The sequence below is a fragment of the Prionailurus viverrinus genome, chromosome C1 (assembly GCF_022837055.1).
Source record: "Prionailurus viverrinus isolate Anna chromosome C1, UM_Priviv_1.0, whole genome shotgun sequence".
Classification (NCBI taxonomy): domain Eukaryota; kingdom Metazoa; phylum Chordata; class Mammalia; order Carnivora; family Felidae; genus Prionailurus; species Prionailurus viverrinus.
The window spans coordinates 52024661-52036417 of record NC_062568.1 but is presented as its reverse complement, the minus strand read 5'-3'; the positions used below and the strand labels follow the sequence as shown (position 1 = coordinate 52036417).

Sequence of the window (11757 nt, the reverse complement as noted above, 5' to 3'; positions counted from 1 at the left end):
CCCGAGAAGGGCCAGCCCAGACGCACAAGTATATTTTCCATCTCTGCTTGTGTCATGTCTGCTAATAATATTCCACTGGGCAAAACAAGTCACGTGGCCACACCCAACATCAGTGGAGTAGGAAAGTGCACTCTCCCAGGAAGGCATGGAGGGGCAGTGGTTGGAGGTGGCTGTGAATATTTGCTGAACCATCATCTAATCCACGACACATCAAATCCAAATTATAGGATCAATAAACATGCTATCAGGACATAGTCAAGCCTGAGACAGTCTGCTCTAAGAAGTTTATGTGAAAGAATACATGTCTCACATTGTACAAACATTTCACATCAAAGCTTTGCGACTTGGCTTCTCGGTCAGCTCCCAGATGATCTTGTTTGAAACAATCACGACTTGCCCAGTGAGAGACCCTGGTTTCCAGAACCAATGCAGCCTCGTCTTTAAAGAAATCATTCCCTTCTTCTCTGACTTGTATTCCATACTGTTTGAATTGCCTAGGCACCAGAACCTTCTGTGTACTTCCTTTCTCCCAATCTCACTCCCATTTCCAACTCTCCTAAAGTCCAAACAGACTTCCTTCCATGTCCTAGACTACTTCCGGTGAAGTATGGGATGACTTTGCAAATGCAAAGGAAGAAGAAAAATCCCTTCTTTACACCCTTTTCTTCTTCCAGCTCCGATGAGGTGTGTGTGGATGTATATTTGTAGCATGTTTGTGATACACCCTGCTCCTACCACTGGTGATGGAGCAGAAGTTCAACACACACAAACAACACACAAACACACAAACAACTACCCCCACTGGCCCCTCCCTGCAGGGGAGTTAAGGCACTATCCTTGGAGCGGGGAGGGGCCCTTGCCTCTATTGTTCTGCATTGCCTTTGGTCTGAGATAGTCAAATGGAAACTCTCTTTCACAGGGACAGTGACATAGTGGTTAGGCACGTGTTTAATCCTTCAGAGTCAATATTTGCAGAAAACATGCGCACAGCAGGATACTGCCTTGGAGTTGTTGATTAATCCCTTTCTGAGGCTTCCCTTCTCTAAATTTCCTTTTTATTTTCAGCTCATCATTAGTTTCGTAATGGGATGTGTGCCTGCATTATCTCATTGCCCCAAAGCCTGGCGAGGACGATGGTGAACCTTAATTCTGCATCAAGTCATACAGACCTCCTCCTTCCCATCCTGCTCCATAATCAGTAAGAATAAGAATCCTTCACCCGGAGTCCTTGGGTGAATAGGCAGCAGCTATAGGACTGAGAGAAGCAATGTGGGGCCACTATAATCTCCAACCTAGATGACAGGGATGTTTGTCACCTGTTTAGAAAGCTGAAACCACACCGTGAAATAAATAGTCAGTTGATACCCATTTCACATACAAAGCAAAGGAAGCACACGCACAGATGAAGTGACAAGGTAAGAGTCACACTGTGAGTTGGTGAGAACCCTGAATGGCTTTAGGAGTCTCTCAATGCTTCTCCAGACAGTGAACCCCTCTCTTGAGAGGATTCTTTTTTTTTTTTCAACGTTTATTTTATTTTTGGAACAGAGAGAGACAGAGCATGAACGGGGGAGGGGCAGAGAGAGAGGGAAACAGAATCAGAAACAGGCTCCAGGCTCTGAGCCATCAGCCCAGAGCCCGACGCGGGGCTCGAACTCCCGGACCGCGAGATCGTGACCTGGCTGAAGTCGGACGCTTAACCGACTGCGCCACCCAGGCGCCCCAAGAGGATTCTTGACATCATGAATCTTTCATTGTGCAAACCCCTTTCAGATCGCTCTTAGGTGGGAGCAGTGAAACTGAGAAAATATCAGAAAAGTTGTTCTGCAGGAAGGAGGTGAGCCATTTTCAGTCCTCTGACAACTTTCCATTCCTCCTTTCTAGAGGTTTAAACAAAAATTTTTAAATGCTTATTTATTTTTGAGGCGGGGGTTGTGCGGAGAGAGAGAGAGAGAGAGAGAGAGAGAGAGAGAGAGAGAGAGAATCCTAAGCAGTCTTCATGCTGTCAGTGCAGAGCCTGGTGGGGGCTCAAACTCACAAACCTGAGCTGAAACCAAGAGTCAGATGCTTAACTGACTGAGCCACCCAGGTGCCCCAAGGTTTAAACAAATTTTAATCACAGATCCTCTGGGCAGGCTGGTTTTCCATCCCATCTGCTATGACATGAAATAGAGAACTTTCGTTGTTGTGTGTCTGTTTGTGTGATTACTTATGTAGCCTGTAGACCTCAGAGAAATGTAACATTGATTTACTTCAGATAGTAAGACTTTATTTTATATTTATTTCTAAAAATGTAAAGTTGAGCATCTTAGCTTGGAATCATTTTTTTAAACTTTTTTTAAATGTTTATTTATTTTTGAAAGAGAGAGGGTGGGGGGCAGAGAGGGAGACACAGAATCCGAGGCAGGCTTCAGGCTCTGAGCTGTCAGCACAGAGCCCGATGTGGGACTTGAACTCATGAGCTGTGAGACCATGACTTGAGCCAAAGTCAGACCCTTAATCGACTGAGCCACCGGGCTTCCTTAGCTTGGAATCATTAAGTGCCAAGAAATTAGTCTAGTAAGGCGGCTTATAGAACTTGAAACAATTAAAATTTCTTACAAAGCTGAAAAACACACACACATACAACTTTTTAGTTAAGGTCATTCAGCCAAGCTCGTGTTAAATGAAAATTCCATTAAATTTTCTAAAACCTTTTTGCTGGGCAAGAGGTAAAAATAAATTTAGAAACCCATGAAGAAACTTAAAAGTCACTTAGACAGGCTTCCCTGGGAAAGGCCTTCAGCAGGTCTGTTTCTGTTACTGGAAGTCGAAACATCTAATGTCCATTTACTCTTGAGTCCTCTTTATTTCCCACCCAGAGCTCACAGTCTGCCTGTTTCTAATTCCTCTGTGCCAGCATATCTGTTAATGTCCCAAGCGGCTTCCTTTACAGCCGCGTGATCATCTGTGTATTATTAACTAACCGCAAATTAAAGTCATTACTTGGTGCTTAATTTTATGTAACATTTCTTTGTAATGTGTACAAAAGAAATTTGTTTTTACAGGAGTTTGGTAAATAGCATGTGCCATGATTAATTAGAGAATATAACGGGTCTGTTGGTCTGAAATTAAATTCAGTGTGACAATTTTCTTTGAAAATAATTTTTTAAATGACATTTCCAGGTATGTGAGCTTTTAAGAAAAAAAGGAAACACCCTGCATCGATGGGGCTTATGCCCAAACACAGCTCTATCTGTTGGACTTTCCCTGCTAAAGGACTCATTTTTATATTTCTTAAGTCTAGAGGCACTCTAAGGAAGAACAACATTCAAATAGCTATTCTAAATCCTTTCCAGACCAAGATGGAGTATAGATGCACAAACTAATAAATAAGCAAATTCTTAAATACTCAGAGGTCAGTCATCATTCAGTGCAGTTCACTTCCCTCCAGCTCTGTGTTCTTCCTTTTCCAGTTCACTCCAGCTCTTGTGTTTCTTTCTTCTTCAGACACACCAAGTATACTCCTGCCTCAGGGCCTTTGCACTTGTTTCTTCTGCCTGACATCTCTCTGCCTGGGTCTTCATGTGGCTCAAATCTTAGACAGGGACTTCTCCAACCATCCAAGCTGAGGACATGCCCCAGTCCCTATCACATCACTGTGTTTAACGTTTCTTCATAGAAAAAGTCACTCTCTGACATTATCTGACTTTTATTTGTTCATTGTCTTTCCTCTGTCTCCTCCTATAGAAGGTAAGATCCTTGAGAGTGGAAACTTGTCTACGTTATCCTCCCTGTATCTTCAACACCTAGAACAATGCCTGGCACATTAGGTCAATGCTTAGTACATCTTTGTGAAATGAATGGAAGAATTTTGTTGCTCTCGCAAACCCCTACAAACAGCTAGGCTCCTGATGGAGAAAAACCATAATTGGCTTTAAAAGTTTTTTTGAATAGGGGCACCTGGGTGGCTCAGTCACTTAAGTGTCCAACTCTTGACCTCGGCTCAGGTCATGATCTCACTCTTTGTGAGATGAGCCCCATGTCAGGCTCTGTGCTGACAGTGGTTTGGGACTCTCTCCCTCCCTCTTTTGCTGCCCTTCCCCCACTCGTGCACACACACAGCACACACACACACACACACACACACTCTCTCTCTCTCTCTCTCTCTCTCTCTCAAAATAAATAAACTTAAAAAAATAAAAAGATAAAAGTTTTCTTTTAAGAAACAGAAATTCAGTATTTGTTGACTAGTTATGAGCACAATGGAAAGAAATGAATAATTAAAATGTGAACAAATTAAAAGCTGGAAAGGACAGGAATAATGGTTTGCAACTAATTGCTTAGCTTGCACAAATACCAAGTACCAACCAAGAAGTTAAACTTCTGATCAGTTGACACCTTCTATCTTTATAAACCCAACAAACAGTTTGAACTGCTCCCATTAAAAGAATTGGCCAAGCCACTGTCTTTGCTGATAATAAAGTAAAAGATCTGAAGATCTTTCAGTTTTCTTATATTTAAAGCAGAATTCTGAAGGTTGAGATGATGTTTCATGGTACAAAGATATGACGAAGAATATGCCGCCATAATGTAACAGAGTCCTGACCAAGAATAAAAACTAAAAGATGTAAATTTCCATGTTCAGTGTCATACTATATTTATGTGTTATACTTAAAATGCCCTGAAGTCTCTTTCCCAAGAATCATGTGTCTTTTTTAAATGTTTATTTGTTATTTTGAGAGAGAGAGAGAGAGAGAGAGAGAGAGAGAGAGAGCGAGCTGGGGAGGGACAGATAGAGAGGGAGAGAGAGAATCCCAAGCAGGCTGTGCACTGTCATCCCAGAGCCTACTGTGGGCTTGATCCCACAAACGGTGAGATCATGACCTGAGCCAAAATCAAAAGTCAGATGCTTAACCAATGGAGCCATTCAGGTGCTCCCCCAAGACTCTTGTGCCTTTTAAAGCTCTTCTGCAACTCAAAATTGAATTTTTTATCAAACTAATAATAATAATAACAACAATAATAATAGCCTAGCAGTATTAATAAGATTTTATTTCCCATTTCCCAGTTATGAGTAGGGTTTGGGAAGTGTTTATTTCTGGATTTTCTGAATGTGTTTACAGTGAACAGAACTAGGTGGCTCAGAGTGCAATGAGTTAGAATCTCTTTACGTTCTAATCCCATCTCTGCCATTTGATAACTGTAAACTTTGGTAAGATATTTAATTTCTCTGAGTTTCAGTTTTCTCATCTGCAAAATGGGCCTGATATAACTCATGTGGATTAAATGTAAAGCACTCGTTTCCATATAATCAAATGTGTCAATCATTTTATGTCATTACTTTTAAGTTGTAATTTACAGTTATCTCCATGCTAGGTTGTAGAGTAATTCACCCAGATTCACTGTTGATTCAGTAATCGTATTGTGGTGGTATCGTTATTGGTGTTCTGAAACTATTATGTTTGCAGTGTGAGATAAAGCAAAAATGTATATATATGGGTGTCATTGGGAACCAGGACTTTCAGCTTGGGTGAGAGCAGACACAAATGTAAGATCAGTGAGATTAAATAAAAATCCTGCAAATAAGTCTGAGGTAGCAATTTGGATTCATTCTGTGTTTTGCATTTAAAAAATACTCATTTTCTAGTTCTGTCCACTGGAAACATCTGTAAACAATGGCCAATCCAGTAGAATAGCACCCCTGGAACCTTAATTGTGTCTCTAAACACTATTCCCCACCAAAAGGAACCAAGCCACTTGGAAAGATGGCTGATTCCAGGCCTGAGGCAGGAAGCTCATGAAAAGAGTCTGGAATATCTTGTCATATCAGATAAGTAGAAAGCTATGAAAAGCTACTGGGGTTCTATCCAGAGGGTTTGGGAATCAGCTTAAAGAGGACCCAACTGGCCAAAGATTTGAGCATCAGTATGCTGATAAATGCAATGGATTAAAACATATCAAGTATATTCAAATTTGTAAGTTTAGTGTGATACAAAAAAAGTTAGATTCACCATTAGAGGATACTAGGGAACCAATTCATTGTGCTAAAAAACAAAACAAAACAAAACAAAACAAAACAAAACAAAACAAAACCAAAAAACACCTAGTCTCATAGTAACCAGAGAGTCAAGGAGAATTTTCTCTTCATAGAATGTTTTCAGCCAATAAATGAATAAGGACGAATAGAATCAGGATATCACCATTTTGTGACCTCCTAATGAATTAGTGGATCTGAGCAATGACCACCAATGGCTGCTCAGATCACCAAAAAGAGACAATCAGATATGTACCTCCTAATTGAAGTACAAAACACTGCATATGAAATATTCTTGACAAAATAATTGAATCTGAATTTTATCAAGCCTCTAGATCTAATTGCCAATTTAGAGCTTACAATGACAGAATAACACAATAAATAGGGACACAGTCAACAAAATCCAAACTGTTGGAAACTCCAAGACAAACAGCCAATTTCTTCAACAAGAACAAAAACTGCAAGGAAAAAAAAAGAGAAGAGATGACTGGGAAATATATAAATTTTTGACATGCAAATTTATTTATTTGATCATATGTTAAAGGTCAGGAAAGAATCACATCCAGTTTTTAAAATAGTATCCCTGTAAACAGACTGAAATTCAGAGCGACTAGTTTTCTTTAGAAACTTCTAAAGATCGAACATAAGCAGCCTAGAAGCCTTTTTCTTCCCCTCCAGGCTATTCCACACTTGGGATGAGGGGAAAAGAGTTTGGTGACAGTTGATGCTAAATAAATAGCATATGGTGGAGCTTTCCAAACTCTTTCTGTCCCCTCTCATAGGCAACAGGGTGACTTGGCTTATTCTTTAACTAAAGTCATCAAGTAAGCAAGAAAATAGAGAGCAGTTTCCATTCAGATAATTTCCAGAAGTAGGAATGGATAAACTCAGAGCTTAACTGTTCAGTCCTTTCTTTTGCCACCCAGAGTGAGGAGCTCAGATACTTGGTCCATTGAGACATCAATCTAATGCTTTCAGTTCCTTTGATTACAATGTGTTGGAAAAGCCATCTCTGGAGAGGGAAGAAAAGTTAGCTTATTACAATTATGGTGCTACACAAGGAAAATCAAAGCAGCAAACAGCAGGCAGTGTCCATTCCCTCTTGAACTCCAATAATCAGCTTCAAACTCAACTGGGAGAGCAGATGGTGAGGTCAGAAAAATGAGGAAAACTTTATACGATCTGTGGACCACTCCAGATCTTCTTGGATTCCCAACACCCTTAACTTTGTAATCTATCTTGATTACTTGAGGGATTGAAGCTTTCAGACTCCATTTTTTGACCAGTGCAGTAAAATGGAATATATAGATGATCCTTTTAAGGTATACTGTGTTCTTTTCTGATTGCACCCTCCAGGGTTTAGATGCATAAATAGCCTCCCCTTTGATGGCTAATAAATGAATATTGCCGCAAGAAGCCTTTCTTGAAAGATTGGAACGATCAGTCCACCTTTAGCTGGTTCATCATTGAGAAGATAGTTGCTTCCCAAACCTACTGTCTAAACCAGTGCTGAAATGGTTTCCAATTCACTTGTAATACAAAGACATGAGCCCGTCATGATGATAATTCCAGGATGCCTTGTGGATGGTGGTGCGCATCTCCCATTTGTGATCTAGTAACCTTCCTGGCTTGAATTTGTCCTGACAGTTGTAGTAACATCCATGGTGACAGGAGCATTTCCAACCCCATGGATCATTTACCTTCATCCTTGACAGGACTATCATCGAAGAGCCAAGAAAGAAAATTTGTAGAGTTGCAATAAGTATTAGGGTATTCTCATTCTCCATCAGACCAACAGGTTAAAAATAAGGTCAAATAGCTCTGGCATCTTTTTCACACTGACAAAATGCTGTGTTCTGAAGCCATTTTTCTTACAAAATAGATAGAGGGGGTGGAACCATTCTGAGAGTGAGTGAAAGACTCCACGGTTTATGTTCCTCTTCTGGACATCTGTTCCCAATTCATCAACTCAGCAGAATACGATGGGGATGGGGTTCCAGATCCTGGGAGCTCCAGCTGCAAGACACAGGACTTGGCCGGTTTGTGAAACCTTTGTGATGCTGCATGGTCAGGACTTCCTACTGGCCACATGGCTTGGACAAGTCAGCCCACTCATCAGGGTGGAAGAGGTGTGCAGGGAATGGTGGTCCCAAGTCCACGTGGCTACAGCTGGGCTGGTAGTTGTCTGTCCTGAGGAGCTGGTACTGGGGCTGCTGTTCCCCCATCTGGTGCCACCAGGACCACTTGTTGCTCCAGGCCAGCTTCGAGAACACACCCCCAGGGTACTAACTCCCCAAACTTTGCTTCGCAGAACAAATCCAGAGTCAAGATTCAGCCAGTTCAGGGCACAGCAGCGCGGCTGCACTGAGCTCCCAGTCAGTGCCCACCCGGCCCCATGACCTCCTCCCCGGAGCCCTGATACCTGTCAAAAAACTCAGAGAGACTTTTTTTTTAATTTTCTCTTCTTTTTTCTTTCTTTTTTAATTTAAATTTTAGTTAGTTAACATACAGTGCAACATTGGTTTCAGAAGTAGAATTCAGTGATTTGTCACTTACATGCAACACCCAGTGCTCATCATTAACAAGGGTCCTCCTTAATGCCCTTCAACTATCTAGCCCATCCCCCCACCGGCCTCCCCTCCAGAAACCTTCACTTTGTTTTCTATCATTCAGAGTCCCTTGTGGTTTGTTCCCTCTCATCTCTCCCCATCTTCCTATATGTTCATCTGTTTTGTTTCTTAAATTCCACATAAGAGTGAAGTTATAGGGTATTTGTCTTTCTGTGACCAACTTATTTCGCTTAGCATAATGCACTCTAGCACCATCCACATCATTGTAAATGGCAAGATTTTGTTCTTTTTGACAGCTGAGTAATATTCCACTGTGTGTGTGTGTGTGTGTGTGTGTGTGTGTGTCTCGCAATTTGTTTATCTCTTAGTCATTGGACATTTGGGTTCTCTCCATAGTTGGGCTATTATTGACAATGTTGCTATAAACATTGGGGTGCCTGTACCCCTATGAATCTCTACTTTTGCATCCTTTGGGTAAATAGTAACAGTGCAATTACTGGATTTCAAGCTGTTCTATTTTTAGTTTTTTGAGGAACCTTCATACTGTTCTCCAGAGTGGGTACACCAGTTTGCATTCCCACCAGCAGTACAAGAGGGTAAAATAAAAAAATTTTGTAAGAGCAAGACAGAGAGTACACACGAGTTGGGGAGGGAGGGGGAGAATTTTAAGCAGGTTGCACATGCAGCACAAAACCTTACACAGGGCCCAATCTTCTGACCAAAATCAAGAGTCAGATGCTTAAGCAACTGAGCCACCCAGGCTCAATTGCAGCCCTCAATTAGGAGATACTTAATTCAACAATCCTAATGAATGGACCCTGTGTGGAACCTGACCCAAGCAAAACAAATGCTTTGTTATGTTGTTTTGTTTGAAGGAAAACAGGACCAGTATAGTGTTCATAGAAGGAAATCCAGAAGAACCGGGAGCCTTGAGGAAGAGAGGTTGGGAGTGAAGGCCAAGGAGGCGACCATGGGACCTCCTCTCTGCCATACCCACCTCAACCTCATTTAGATCTTGTCTCCAATTAGCCCCTCAATGAAATGTTTTGGTTTAAGTAGAATCTTAGAACAGGGATCCAGAAAAAGATCAGCTCTCTTAAACCATGCCCTCCAACTCAACTAGAGATAAAACAAGAGAGAAAGGAGACATATCTCCAAATTCAATTCGATCTTCAGTTATGCTTTATAGAGAACTTATGTCATTCACAAAAGAGATGTAGCTTCCCCAGGGGAGACAGCAGGTGCACGTTTTCTCTCAAGGTTATTTAATTGCTGTCAGGAAGACATATGATTAACAAAACCAAATGCTGGAAATATGAAGTAGAGACAATTTTAAAGTTGTTTATATAGTTGATTACAGTATATCATACAATGTGTTTATATGCCATAAACCTGCCTATCACAAACTGTTTCCACACCTGTGCATCTGCACTCAACAACCTACTGCTTCACTGTGCATAAATTCCCAGCTGAGAGAATGGCCAGCACCCAGGAGAACACAGTTTTCCTTCATGGCCTCTCAGGCACCTTCTGCACACCAGCTTCACACCGGGGAAGCTGAGGCCTGAGGCCTGGTGACCGCCAGCGTCCTCGACTGTGGTGAGAGGCCTCTGACCTCCACAAAATGACAGGCCTTTGGGGTTCCTCACTGTCCTTTAAGATATTGCTGTTGAAAACGAGGCCCGCTATTGTAATCTTGGTTACTGTTCAGAGATGAGACAAACACAGCATCGAGAGAAAGCATTTCAAATGTGGAGAGACATTTGGCAGGAGGAGGTTACGTCTGTTGAATCTAATAAAAAATGGGACTTGAATTTTGTGTATATTGGTTTTATATTCCATTTTAACTTATTTTTATTGCACCTTAAAAAATATCAGGCTGTGGCAGATTGGAAATTTAAAAACAACAACAACACTTACCTTTCACCATACATAATTTGAGAAGCACTGCCTTAGAGTGATGGCCCCCATGCACGCTACATCCCAAAGCTTCCCTGTGACACTCTGACAGTTCCCAAGAGGCAGCCAATGGCAAAAATGTGGACCTAGAAAGATGGTCTTCTGAAGGGTCAAAGGGCCACTCATAGATGAGAAGCAAAAGTCAAATCTGCACATGGGTTAGGTCCACACCAGGGGTTGGTAATCTCATGAAACCAGTCCAACTGACCCCTGGTCGCAGGATAACACTTAGCCTTTCCAAGAGTAAGAGTGTAGTAATGGTAGCAATAGAAGCAGCAGTGGCCAAGACTTACATAGGACTTAACCATGATGCCGCTACCGTCCTAAATACCTTACATATACCAAATGACGAGTGGTGCCTCTCTTTGGAGTGACGTATATGCATGTCAACATGCATACACTGGGAAGCATAGCGTCACATCTGTTTACAGTGATTCCTTACACAGCCCTGAAAATTTGCTAATGACTGACCCGTTATTTGAATATGTTAAGACATCATGACAAATATACTAGAGACACTAATCAAAGAATAGAACAATAATATCCAGTAATAGCTCCAATAAATAGGAAGTTTGTGTTCAGATATTCAACATAGAGCCCAGCTGGAAAAAAATGTTAATGCAGAAATAGCATCCAATCTTGGAAAGTGGGGGGATAGTTTGAGCTATGTTTTCACTTTTTTGTTGTTGCACTTGGAAATTCTCAGGCAGGAAACAGAGATTCAAAAAATACACGTAAGAGGCAAAGACAACAACACAGCAAAACTTGCTTCCCAGCACAGAGACATTATCTAGTACCCAGTCTTTCATTTACTAGTTCTCCCCACCCACCCAGAAAGGTTATGAAACTGAGGCACAGTTCAGATATTTCTGTACTCTTTGCCCCAATGTTGAGGTTTAATAAATGTTCACATTTTATGAAGCCCATATTTCACAAGCAGAATCTATCTGCCCTTTGAGAATGAGCCTTCTTTGCCTCTTACATCTGCCCTCTCCTGGAATCTCTGCTACATCCAGGGCTACCCCACTGCTGTGGGCAGTGAGATTCCCTGCTTGGGTTTGGAGTGGTCAGAATATGTTCATCACACACAGGTTTTCAGTCCATCTTTGTAGGGAGGGATCAAGGAGTTCACCCTGGTGAAACATAAGTAGAGGAAAAATTAGCTCCTCCCTCATGTTCCATGGCCCTTATCCCTCCTTGGGTTCTCAGCAT

The 11757-nt window shown here is 41.5% G+C and overlaps 1 pseudogene; it reads right to left on the bottom strand.

Moving 5' to 3' along the window:
• Positions 1–7280: 7280 nt before the first annotated feature.
• LOC125171608 (tissue alpha-L-fucosidase-like) lies at positions 7281–10853 on the bottom strand (annotated as a pseudogene).
• Between the last annotated feature and the right edge of the window lie 904 nt (positions 10854–11757).